Genomic DNA, 12,483 nt, shown 5'->3' on the forward strand with positions numbered 1-12,483 from the left:
CACTTTTTCAGTTCTGCCCACAAATGTTCTATAGGCTGGAGGTCAGGGCTTTGTGATGGCCACTCCAATACCTTGACTTTGTTGTCCTTAAGCCATTTTGACACAACTTTGTAAGTATGCTTGGGGTCATTGTCCATTTGGAAGACCCATTTGCGACCAAGCTTTAACTTCCTGACTGATGTCTTGAGATGTTGCTTCAATATATCCACATAATTTTCCTTTCTCATGGAACCATCTATTTTGTGAAGTGCACCAGTCCCTCCTGCAGCAAAGCACTCCCACAACATGATGCTGCCACCCCCGTGCTTCACGGTTGGGATGGTGTTCTTCGGCATGCAAGTATCCCCCTTTTCCCTCCAAACATAACGATGGTCATTACGGCCAAACAGTTCTATTTTTGTTTCATCAGACCAGAGGACATTTCTCCAAAAAGTACGATCTTTGTCCCCATGTGCAGTTGCAAACCGTAGTCTTGCTTTTTTATGACAGCTTTGGAGCAGTGGCTTCTTCCTTGCTGAGCGGCCTTTCAGGGTATGTCGATATAGGACTCGTTTTACTGTGGATACAGATACTTTTGTACCAGTTTCCTCCAGCATCTTCACATGGTCCTTTGCTGTTGTTCTGGGATTCATTTGCACTTTTCGCACCAAAGTACGTTCATCTCTAGGAGACAGAACACGTCTCCTTCCTGAGCGGTACGACGGCAGAGTGGTCCCATAGTGTTTATACTTGCGTACTATTGTTTGTACAGATGAACGTGGCATCTTCAGGCGTTTGGAAATTGCTCCCAAGGATGAACCAGACTTGGAGGTCTACAATCTTTTTCTTTTGAATTTCCCATGATGTCAAGCAAAGAGACACGGAGTTTGAATGTAGGCCTTGAAATACATCCACAGGTACACCTCCAATTGACTCAAATGATGTCAATTAGCCAATCAGAAGCTTCTAAAAAGGTATGATATCATTTTCTGGAATTTTCCAAGCTGTTTAAAAGGCACATTCAACTTAGTGTATGTAAACTTCTGACCCACTGGAATTGTGATAGTGAATTATATGTGAAATAATCTGTCTGTAAACAATTGTTGGAAAAATTACTTGTCATGCACAAAGTAGATGTCATAACCGACTTGCCAAAACTATAGTTTGTTAACAAGAAATGTGTGGAGTGGTTGAAAAACGAGTTAATGACTCCAACCTAAGTGTAAACTTCCGACTTCAACTGTATGTGGGTCACGTGTCTTGTTCGGAGGTGTTGACTGATTTCATGTCAATGCCAATATGGCTCAAATTCACTAGCTAGCTAACCAACAACTGTAACAACGTATTTGAGAGACAAGTGCTCATTGTGTAAATGTGTTCGTTTTCAATAAACATTGGAGACTTAATATAATTTACATGTTTTCAACAAGCTCTGCCAACCCCGTCTGTTTTGCACCAGAGTTGCGCACACGTCGGTTGTTGCTAAACAACCAACCAGTCAATAGCAAATAACACCTGATTGGTACTTCATGAAACTGGTCAATGGTTCTGCATGAATCTCATGTACATGTTCTCATATAACACTGTTCACTCAATAGGCCTATAAAGCCATGAACTACTCGAACAGGTAAGTTCTCGGTTAAAAGTACGTACGGCATTTACCACTTGGAGCAGTGGAACCGAGTTTGTGACTCACTAATCTACACAACCCGGGCTCTTTCTCCATGGTCTAACAATGATTTAACGAAATCATTGTATCCTTCCCTTCAACTGCAATGATAAGCCGTGACAAGGTCAAATATAAGCTCGTCGAACAGGAATTTCAGTTGTCGTTGTGGAAATTTCAGTTATGCCATTACAGTATTCGTAGTGCAGGAAGTTCAGCTCTGTAATTTCAGAGCAGGAAATATATATATTTTTTTAAACAGGTCAAAAGAGAATCTCTGGACCGCATAGAGAAGCCAAGCTTCGTCTAAAAAGCCCTGTTCATTTATCACAAGGCTGATCTACGGCCCCTGGCATTCTCCTCTGCCAGTCTGTTTCCCCCTGCCACCCCTTTTGGAATGGGTTCGTGGGCACAGGCACACGCAGCCAAATGGTTGGCGCATGGGCGGACACGGTGTCAGACCATCAGCCGGTGACGCGAGTGACGCGACAGACACACAGAGCCGGACAACTCACAGTGGTGACAAGAGGTTGTGCTTACAATACCGCTGAACAGCGCTCGTGTTCCTATCATAACATCCTAGCACCAGGAACATTTCATCTATGGGTGATGAAAGCCTGTGCCCCCCCCCATATCAAACTGTGTTTAGCTAGAACAAGCACGCCGCAGGAACTGGAGCAGAATCCTTTGCCAGTGAGTTCAAAAAGCAGCCCATTTAATGTCCTGGCAGGCCTCAGCTCTTCTTGGCACGCTGGCACCGTGACACAACCTGGCCTTGGCATCGGGAGAAGCCATTGGCAATATAGTGCCACTCCAGAACTCATTGTGCTTGGCAAAGCCTCGCCAGTGCATTCATATAGCATAAGGTTACAATGTCTTGCCAATGCTTTACCAGCCATATTACGGTTACAGAGTGAAAAGAAAAAGGAAAATGTGCCTTGTTAGCAGAAGGGATTATTTGGGATAGAAAGGGGGGAATGGAGGAGAGAAATCCCAGAGTTCTCCTCTTTCAGTGGAGGATGCCAAAACGCACCCCTCCCCCACCCACCAGTAAAGCGTTCCAAATCAGCGCACCCTACATTTTTCAACTCAGGGAGGGATAAGGTATCAGGAGACCTGGCAACCTTCATACTTGCATCATGAGCTGAAATGAAAAGATTCCACTACAAGGAACTGAGCTAAACTCAGTGGCCACTAGCCAATCAGAGAGAGTGTTTCCATTTTCAGGGGTTGTCACTAGCCAATCACAGAAAGCCATTCCCTCACTGGGGGTACCACTAGCCAAATCACAGAAAGTAGGGGTGCAACAATTCACCAAACCAACAGTTCGCTACATATTGCAGTTACTACAGTCCATTTTTATTTACTTAAGTGTTAACACCGAAAAGACTCATCAAAAACAACGCTAAAATAAAGTGCAATATGCGTGTGATGTCAATATGTAAAAACATGGCTCGGGCATTGTATAGGCCTATGCTATAACATTTCTCTTACAGAGAGAAAAAGTTGCGCAATTGTGTGACTCTCATAACGGGGTCGTGTCTGTAGCGCAGTACTTCTCATCTCCCACTCTGTGGTTAATGTGATGGGCTGTCACTGTTAAGTAGCTCTCTGTAGCCCTGGAGGTCCATCCATCTGTAGTAAGCCCGACACGCCCAACACAACTTTGGCTTGCTTATATAGAGCAGGTAATACCCAGTTGCTGAAATTGGTGCGAGAGGGAAGTTCGCAACGTGGCTTGAGCACTTTCACGAGGTACTGAAACCCCCCTATTCTCAACCACCGAGAACGGGCGTAGCTAAAAAACACCTATCGCTCTTGTAATTTCTTTGGCCAGGTCCGAATCTGCTGCAAAGGGCAGCGCGAATACAGACGGGAGACAAAGTTGTGTTGTTTCCATCTTGCTCCGGTGGTAGGAATACTGGGGTGATTTCGGCAAAAAATGTTAAGTGTCAACATGTTTGAGGTGTTGGCAGCAACATAAGCCACTCTCGTTGAGCAGTGGCGATATACTGTTGAAGTTTTATCCACAACTCTCTGTCCATCTCCGTTATAATCTAACGGGAAGCCAAAAGGTTCCCAAACTAGAGATTTAAACGAGGATGGAGGATCCTCCTGGTTGTGATAGTTCATTTAGAGGTATGTGACAGTACCGGCAAACTCTGAACCACTGCGAAACCCTACAATTTCAGATTACACAGGGAGAGGAGAGAGAGCGAGAGAGACCATGACAGAGAGAGATAGGCGATAAGAATTATCATTATGCAGGAGGGAGAAGTAAAAAGAGAACATTCCATTTCTCCAATGGGGTTTTGAGGAATAGTAACCAACCATACCAGATTAAAAAGGAGGCCCATTTATTAGAGCCATAGTATGTGGCAGCTGTGGCAGTGACAGATGGCCCAGTGCACTATGGGAGAGTAGCTGGGTCACAGCCAGGTCAGTTGGGCACTGGTGGAAAGGGCAGCAACACCCACACACTGCACATGAGTGGGGGGAGAGACAGCACTTCACCATGGTCATGTTCATTAGGCTTTAAATAGTAGAAAACCGACTGATACTGGGTTGTACTATCTGGGTTTATCCAATTGATAAATGTTTGAAAACAATTCCAGTTCAGTGCCCTATGAACATGACCCAACATGGCCTACTCTTATGAAAACATAGGGACCGCTCACATCAGACTCTCCCAAAAGTCTAACACCATCATCAACAGTATGTGCAGAATGTCACCAATCACAATCAACCAGAACAGAACACCCTCCAATACCTAATCCACACACCTGAGTCAAGCCAAAGTCGCTAGAACTGTGCTAGGAAGGACAATGTTAACAGAAACATTTTAGCCAGTACGGATTTGGTGAGCATTTTAGTGTCACTAATTTACATCACCAACAATAGTGAAATCCAAAATGAAGCATTAGCCTATATGTAGAGCCAGGAGTATGTCAGACCCACGTAACTGGACGAACTGGACGTAGCTGGTCCGAATTAAAGGACATAACTAGACTAGGGCCGGGCGATATGGCCGAAATATTATATCACAGTATTTAAAAACATATATATATATATATTTTTTTTTTTTAAGTATTTGATGGTATTTTTAGTTTTTCAGTAATACAAGTTCTACATTTGCTTTATGAGTAGTGAGTGATCCTAGGGTGGTAACACAGACTCGGTGAAATCACTTACAGGCTGACTACACCGCTCGAGGTCAGTTCTATTTATGATGCAGATCGTGCTGCAAGTCCTGCCTCTCCCATCTCATTGGTTTATAGAAGCAGGTACCCACGTGCCATCTCCTCATTGGTTATACCCATGTGGGTGACTGAAAGACGAACGAGGTCAGTGGCGGTAATGCACCTAATTTATGAAAGTTGCCCATTGCAATATAAGAAATCAAATCAAAGTTTATTTGTCACGTGCACGGAATACAACAGGTGTAGACCTTACAGTGAAATTCTTACTTACAGGCTCTAACCAATAGTGCAAAAAAGGTGTTAGGTGAACAATAGGTAAGTAAAGAAATAAAACAGTAAAATGACAGGCTATATACAGTAGTGAGGCTATAAAAGCAGCGAGGCTACATACAGACAAAGGTTAGTCAGGCTGATTGAGGTAGTATGTACATGTAGATACGGTTAAAGTGACTATGCATATATGATAAACAGAGTAGCAGCAGCGTAAAATAAGGTGTTGGGGGTGGCACACAATGCAAATAGTCTGGGTAGCCATTTGATTACCTGTTCAGGAGTCTTATGGCGTGGGGGTAAAAACTGTTGAGAAGCCTTTTTGTCCTAGACTTGGCACTCCGGTACCGCTTGCCATGCGGTAGTAGAGCGAGCAGTCTATGACTGGGGTGGCTGGGGTCTTTGACAATTTTTAGGGCCTTCCTCTGATACCGCCTGGTATAGAGGCCCTGGATGGCAGGCAGCTTAGCACCAATGATGTACTGGGCCGTATGCATACCCTCTGTAGTGCCTTGCGGTCAGAGGCCGAGTAATTTCCGTACCAGGCAGTGATGCAGCTGTAGAACCTTTTGAGGATCTCAGAAGCCATGCCAAATCTTTTTAGTTTCGTGAGGGGGAATAGGCTTTGTCGTGCCCTCTTCATGACTGTCTTGGTGTATTTCGATCATTCTAGTTTGTTGTTGATGTGGACACCAAGGAACTTGGAAGCTCTCAACCTGCTCCACTACAGCCCCATCGATGAGAATCGGTCCTCCTTTTCCTGTAGTCCACAATCATCTCCTTAGTCTTGGTTACGTTGAGGGATAGGTTCTTATTCTGGCACCCCCCGGCCAGGTCTCTGACCTCCTCCCTATAGGCTGTCTCGTTGTTGTCGGTGATCAGGCATACCACTGTTGTGTCGTCTGCAAACTTAATGATGGTGTTGGTGTCATGCCTTACCATGCAATCGTGGGTAAATAGGGAGTTACAGGAGGAGACTGAGCACGCACCCCTGTGGAGCTCCAGGGGATCAGTGTGGAAGATGTGTTGCTACCTACCCTCACCAAACCGTGCAGCCGACCAGTAAAATACTACTTGAGTAAAAGTCTAAAAGTATTGGGTTATAAATATACTTAAGTATTGAAAAAGTATAAATCATTTAAAATTCCATACATTATGCAAGCCAGATGGCACCATTTTCTAGTTTTTTTTGTTTGTATTTACAGATAGCCAGGGGCACACTCCGACATAATTTACAAACAAAACATGTGTTTAGTGAGTCCTCCAGATCAGAGGCAGTAAATGACCAGGGAAGTTCTCTTGACAAGTGTGTGAATTGGACCATTTTCCTGTCCTGCTAAGCATTAAAAATGTAAAACTAGTACTTTTAGGTGTCAGGGAAAATGCACGGAGTAAAAAGTACAGTATTTTCTTTAAGAATGTAGTGAAGTAAAAGAAGTCAAAAATAAAAAATAGTTAAGTACAGATACAAAAAACAACAACATACATAGTACTTTAAAGTATTTTCACACCACTCCTCAATTGAGAAAATGTCCACACTGCCACGTAGGGTTGCACGATATGGACAAATCATCTAGGACTTATTTTTAACCAAATGTTGCAATTGCAATTTGACTTTCCAATAAGAGCAAAAAACTGTTGGAATCATGGAAATAGAATTACTATTTTAATTCTATAGTTAGAATATAATAGTGGGAACTTTGAATCCAGTGTTGTTTGAGATGACAACAAATTAAAATGCCAGGGAGGGGTTATTGTGACAGTAGGAACTAAAGTGTCGATAAACGTTTCCTAGGGGACCTTATAAGCTTTGGCTACATTTGCATGTTCTCTCTTACCTACATCATGTAGCCAACATATTCCTGCTTTGCATATTCCTCTTTGATTTAGAAGATACTGTTGCACAAACATGCTGATTTAGGTCTACACCATCACTGGTATTAGCTAGCTACGTATGCTCTTACTCAGTACATTTATTAGCTAGCTATTAGCATTTGCGGCTAACAAGATTTAGGGCAACTTGCTAAGAAAAGACAAACTAGCTGTTTGCTGATGTAAGAAACACAAACCTTTAGTGTCATTATAGAACGCTAGTGGATTTATATTAAGAAGCAAAGTGAAAACAGCATTGTCATCATCAACATTGTTACATGTGCTGCATTGACCATGCAGACTGAACGCAAGTGTCTCGTGGTTGAGGAACATCAAATGCGCTCCTTGAGTGACGGGGGGCATGGCTAGGTATGTGTTGCGGAGAGAAATGACTCAAGTAGCAAAGTAAACTATAAAAATTGACATTACACATGGCGTATCACATTTAACAAACCAAAACATTCAAATACTGGTATAGAAGGTAAAGTAAAAACCCAAACCGGTCCCTGCTTCAATACCGGTATATCATAAAATATGGTATACCGCACAGCCATGGAGACAGCGCACGCCTCACAGTCTCCAATACATATGCGCGCACACACACACCATTTCCTGTCTGTCAGCCTCTGTGTTCCTACATCTGAGGCCATTAGTGGGTGTGTAGGTCACGGAATGTGATTACAGGATGGTATGCTGGGCTGTTTCATGCCATTTGCATGTGCCCGCCCTCAGCTCTGCCCAGCGTCACACATGGTGTGTGTGTGTGTAGGCAGGGCCTGAGATAAGCCCTGCAACACAGCATACCGTTCCATAAACAGGGTGCCCTGTCCTCTGCCCAGGGCCTGAACCCATGCGCCACCCCCCCCCCCACATCTGAGATTTGTGGAGTAAACTATCACGTCAAGATGTCTCTGTTACTGCTCTTTGAGTTCTTTAAGTTTAGACTCTTAGATCCCATGCACAAAAAGAAAAACACATCTTAAGCAGTCAGATGTCATGGGAAGAGTCGATATCTGTGAATACGTTGTCATACAAAAATAATAAAACGTTTGATTAACCATATTGTAGTCCGTAATACGTGTTGTCCCTAACATTCCTAATGCTTGAATATAATTGACACATTCGCCAACAAGCACAAAAACATTTTCACATATCACATGCCTGTAAAATCCAAACCAAAACAGTGACAAAGTAACATGGCGGCTACACGCGTGTGTGAGTTTGTGATGTTCCTTACCTTAAAATGACCCCAGGTCTCAGAGACCCCGGCTACTCCTCATGAGGAGAGCCTATCCCTGGGTTCCCTTTGTCGTGCCCTTTGACCTTGGTCTGCAGATAAAGCAAGCTGACTGGCTTAGCGTCGGCCCGGAGTCACAACTGTCACAGAGCCTCAAATCCCGGCACTCCCTCTCAGCAGAAGATCACAGTGCCCATTCACAAACCTGGAGAGTGGAAAAAAAGACAACCATCAGGGGTGTATTCAGGGTCTTTAAAACGCTAAGAATATCGCAGATGGAAATAGAACAAATCCAGTTGACACAATCCCCTATTCCACCTGAGTGACAATCATTTCTGTTTTACGCAATACATTCTCTCTCCGAACATTCCGTGACATTACATCCTCCTAAACACGCCTCAGATCTCCAAAGACCTAAATACACTTTTGGTTGAGGAACATGATTATCAACGGACCACACATGTTTACATCTCATTCATAAACTCAGGACCTGGTCCTTCAAAGATCATTCGTAAAAATCCAAATAGCTTCACAGATCTTCATTGTAAAGGGTTGTGCGTCGAGCCATCCCGGATCCGGGATCGTGAATACAGCCTCAAGCTCATTACCATAACGCAACATTAACTATTCATGAAAATCGCAAATGAAATGAATATGCTAGCTCTCCAGCTTAGCCTTTTGTTAACAACACTGTCATCTCAGATTTTCAAAATATGCTTCTCAACCATAGCAAAACACAAGCATTTGTGTAACAGCTAGCGCAGCTAGCGTAGCATTTAGCGTTAGCATCAGCAGGCAACATTTTCACAAAAAACAGAAAATCATTCAAATAAAATAATTTACCTTTGAAGAACTTCAGATGTTTTCAATGAGGAGACTCTCAGTTAGATAGCAAATGCTCAGTTTTTCCTGAAAGATTATTTGTTTAGGAGAAATCGCTCCGTTTGGAGCGTCACGTTTGGCTACCAAAAAAAACACGAAAATTCAGTCATCAAAACGCAGAACTTTTTTCCAAATGAACTCCATAATATCGACTGAAACATGGTAAACGTTGTTTAGAATCAATCCTCAAGGTGTTTTTCACATATCTCTTCATGATATATAGTTCGTTGAAAGCCTCCTCTCTCCTCTCAATCACTGGATGACTGCGTGCAGCTTGTAGATTACGCACCAATTTACACAAAGGACACCGGGCGGACCCCTGGTAAATGTAGTCTCTTATGGCCAATCTTCCAATGATATGCCTACAAACACGTCACAATGCTGCAGACAACTTGGAGAAACGATAGAAAGGGCAGGCTCATTCCCGGCGCATTCACAGCCATATAAGGAGACAATGGAAAACAGAGCCTCAAAAATTCTGCCCATTTCCTGGTTGAAGTTTCATCTTGGTTTCGCCTGTAGCATGAGTTCTGTGGCACTCACAGATAATATCTTTGCAGTTTTGGAAACGTTAGAGTGTTTTCTTTCCAAAGCTGCCAATTATATGCATAGTCGAGCATCTTTTCGTGACAAAATATTGCACTTAAAAACGGGCACGTTTTTTTATCCATAAATTAAAAGAGCGCCCCCTATATCCAAGAAGTTAAACACTGTCTCCCATGCTTGTTCAATGAACCATGAACAATTAATGAACATGTACCTGTGGAATGGTCGTTAAGACACTAACAGCTTACAGACGGTAGGCAATTAAGGTCACAGTTATGAGAATTTAGAACACTAAATAGGCTTTTCTACTAAAAACACCAAAAGAACGATGCCCAGGGTCCATGCTCATCTGCATGAACGATGTGGCCGGGGCAATAACTCTCCGTACTGTGAGATACCTAAGACAGCGCTACAGGGAGACAGGACGGACAGTGGCAGACCACGTGTAATGTTTAGATCGGTACATCCAAACATCACACCTGCGGGACAGGTACAGGATGGTAACAACAACTGCCCGAGTTACACCAGGAACGCACAATCCCTCCATCAGTGCTCAGACTGTCCGCAATAGGCTGAGAAAGGCTGGACTGAGGGCTTGTAGGCCTGTTATAAGGCAGGTCCTCACCAAACAACACGGGCAACAATGTCGCCTATGGGCACAAACCCATCGTCGCTGGACCAGACAGGACTGGCAAAGAGTGCTCTTCACTGACGAGTTGCGGTTTTGTCTCACCAGGGGTGATGGTCGGATTCGCATTTATTGTCGATGGAATGAGCGTGACACCAAGCCCTGTGCTCTGGAGTGGGTTCGATTTGGAGGTGGAGGGTCCTTTGTGGTCTGGGGCGGTGTGTCACAGCATCATCGGACTGAGCCTGTTGTCATTGCAGGCAATCTCAACGCTGTGAGTTACAGGGAAGACATCCTCCTCCCTCATGTGGTACCCTTCCTGCAGGCTCATCCTGACATGACCCTCCAGCATGACAATGCCACCAGCCATACTGATCGTTCTGTGTGTGATTTCCTGCAAGACAGGAATGTCAGTGTTCTGCCATGGCCAGTGAAGAGCCCGGATCTCAATCCCATTGAGCACGTCTGGGACCTGTTGGATCGGAGGGTGAGGGATAGGGCCATTCCCCCCAGAAATGTCCAGGAACTTGCAGGTGCCTTGGTGGAAGAGTGGGGTAACATCTCACAGCAAGAAATGGCAAACCTGGTGCAGTCCATGAGGAGATGCACTGTAGTACTTATTGCAGCTGGTGACCACACCAGATACTGACTGTTACTTTTGATTTGGACCCCCACCCCCCCTTTGTTCAGGGACACATTATTCAATTTCTGTTAGTCACATGTCTGTGGAACTTGTTCAGTTTGTCTCAGTTGTTCAATCTTATGTTCATACAAATATTTACATGTTAAGTTTGCTGAAAATAAACTCAGTTGACAGTGAGAGGACGTTTCTTTTTTTGATGACTTTATCAAGCCGCTTTTTAAAAAGGCACAATCGATACATTCAATGTCTGGTTGAAAAGCAGTGTGACTTTTTAGAGGTTTCAGGGCAATGTCTTAGAGAGGAATAATTCAAATAGGAATACAATAGGAAGAGGCAGACACAGTTGGTCCCAAATCGAACATCTTTGTTCGATTTTTATTTTAGATTGTGTTTCTTCTTTCTCTGGCTGCAACAGAGGCCATGCAATTTAGCAATTACACATTTAACATCTAAGATGGAAAAGATATATAGAAAACTTGTATAATGTGTACATGATACATCCCACATATACCAAGCTAATACATAAAACCATCACATATACAAAGGCAATGGAACCACATGGCAGATTCTACCCACAGTGCAAAAGGAATAGATAGCAGACAACCTACATGTTAACTGCATATCCACAGCATTTGTGACGCACGTCAGCTTTGACATTAGGTTAGATGCTCAGGTTTAAGCCACTGCACAGCAGTAAAACTATGGGACAGCTTAGAATGAAATACCAATTGATCCAAAAGGACAATTTGGAAATAGCGTTACCCTAGCCTGGTATGCATAAACTTTAAGGCCTTAATTATAATCTTAAACCTTGGATGCATAGTTGAAACAATAGCAACGCAGCCACCCCACCTGTTTTGGTAAAAACCTGAGATTGGCCTGAAGAAATGTAACCACTATCAAATTCAGACAGAGATATGAATGAAACCCTGACCATGATATCAAAATGATAGTTTTAACCATGTTGAGGCTATACAGTGTTTGTTTACATTTAGGTCATTGTCACGAACATTGGCATAAAAAAAATAGTTTGGGTTCTGATGGGGTAAAACACAATCTAAGCTCATGAGGCATTTATAAGTTATATTCTTCAAGAACCAATGGGTATATATCATGAATTTATAGGTCCAAAAATGGATGTAACAACTAAGGATTCTAGCTGTACTGCAGCCGATGTATTTTCCATGCTGACAAAATGAGTGTTATACGGCTTCATCAGCTCTTCTGACCATGGCATCATTCACATCTTCTATATGAATAGTCTACACCACCAAAATAACCTTTTGGCAAATATTGATTCTGCCCAAACAGTCGTGAGCCGAGTGAATAGGCCAAGGCTTTGGTTATCTAACTAACCTACCATTCAAGCAGGAACCACAACCAGGTGGACACAGGACATGACGCAGTATTCTCTATGGGTAGAACAAGTAAACAGAGTCTTTGCTCAAGAAACAAAACGGGCTAGTTACACAGCATAAATACCATCTATATAACTACAAAGGGGTGGTGATGCAAGTTTCCAACTAACTGACACAACACCTATTATGAATATAAAAATAA

The 12,483-nt window shown here is 43.2% G+C and overlaps 1 protein-coding gene across 6 annotated transcripts in view; it reads right to left on the reverse strand.

Moving 5' to 3' along the window:
- LOC112253985 (B-cell CLL/lymphoma 9 protein) overlaps nt 1-12,483 on the reverse strand; it is a 124,880-nt gene that overhangs the window by 38,310 nt on the left and 74,087 nt on the right. For all 6 annotated transcript variants that reach the window (XM_042324107.1, XM_042324109.1, XM_024426165.2 and 3 more), the window contains exon 2: nt 8,225-8,429. The gene's annotated coding sequence lies outside the window, so the exon portion shown is untranslated. The remainder of the gene's footprint in view (nt 1-8,224; nt 8,430-12,483) is intronic.

Source organism: Oncorhynchus tshawytscha, linkage group LG07 (assembly GCF_018296145.1).
Source record: "Oncorhynchus tshawytscha isolate Ot180627B linkage group LG07, Otsh_v2.0, whole genome shotgun sequence".
NCBI classification, from domain to species: Eukaryota; Metazoa; Chordata; class Actinopteri; order Salmoniformes; family Salmonidae; genus Oncorhynchus; species Oncorhynchus tshawytscha.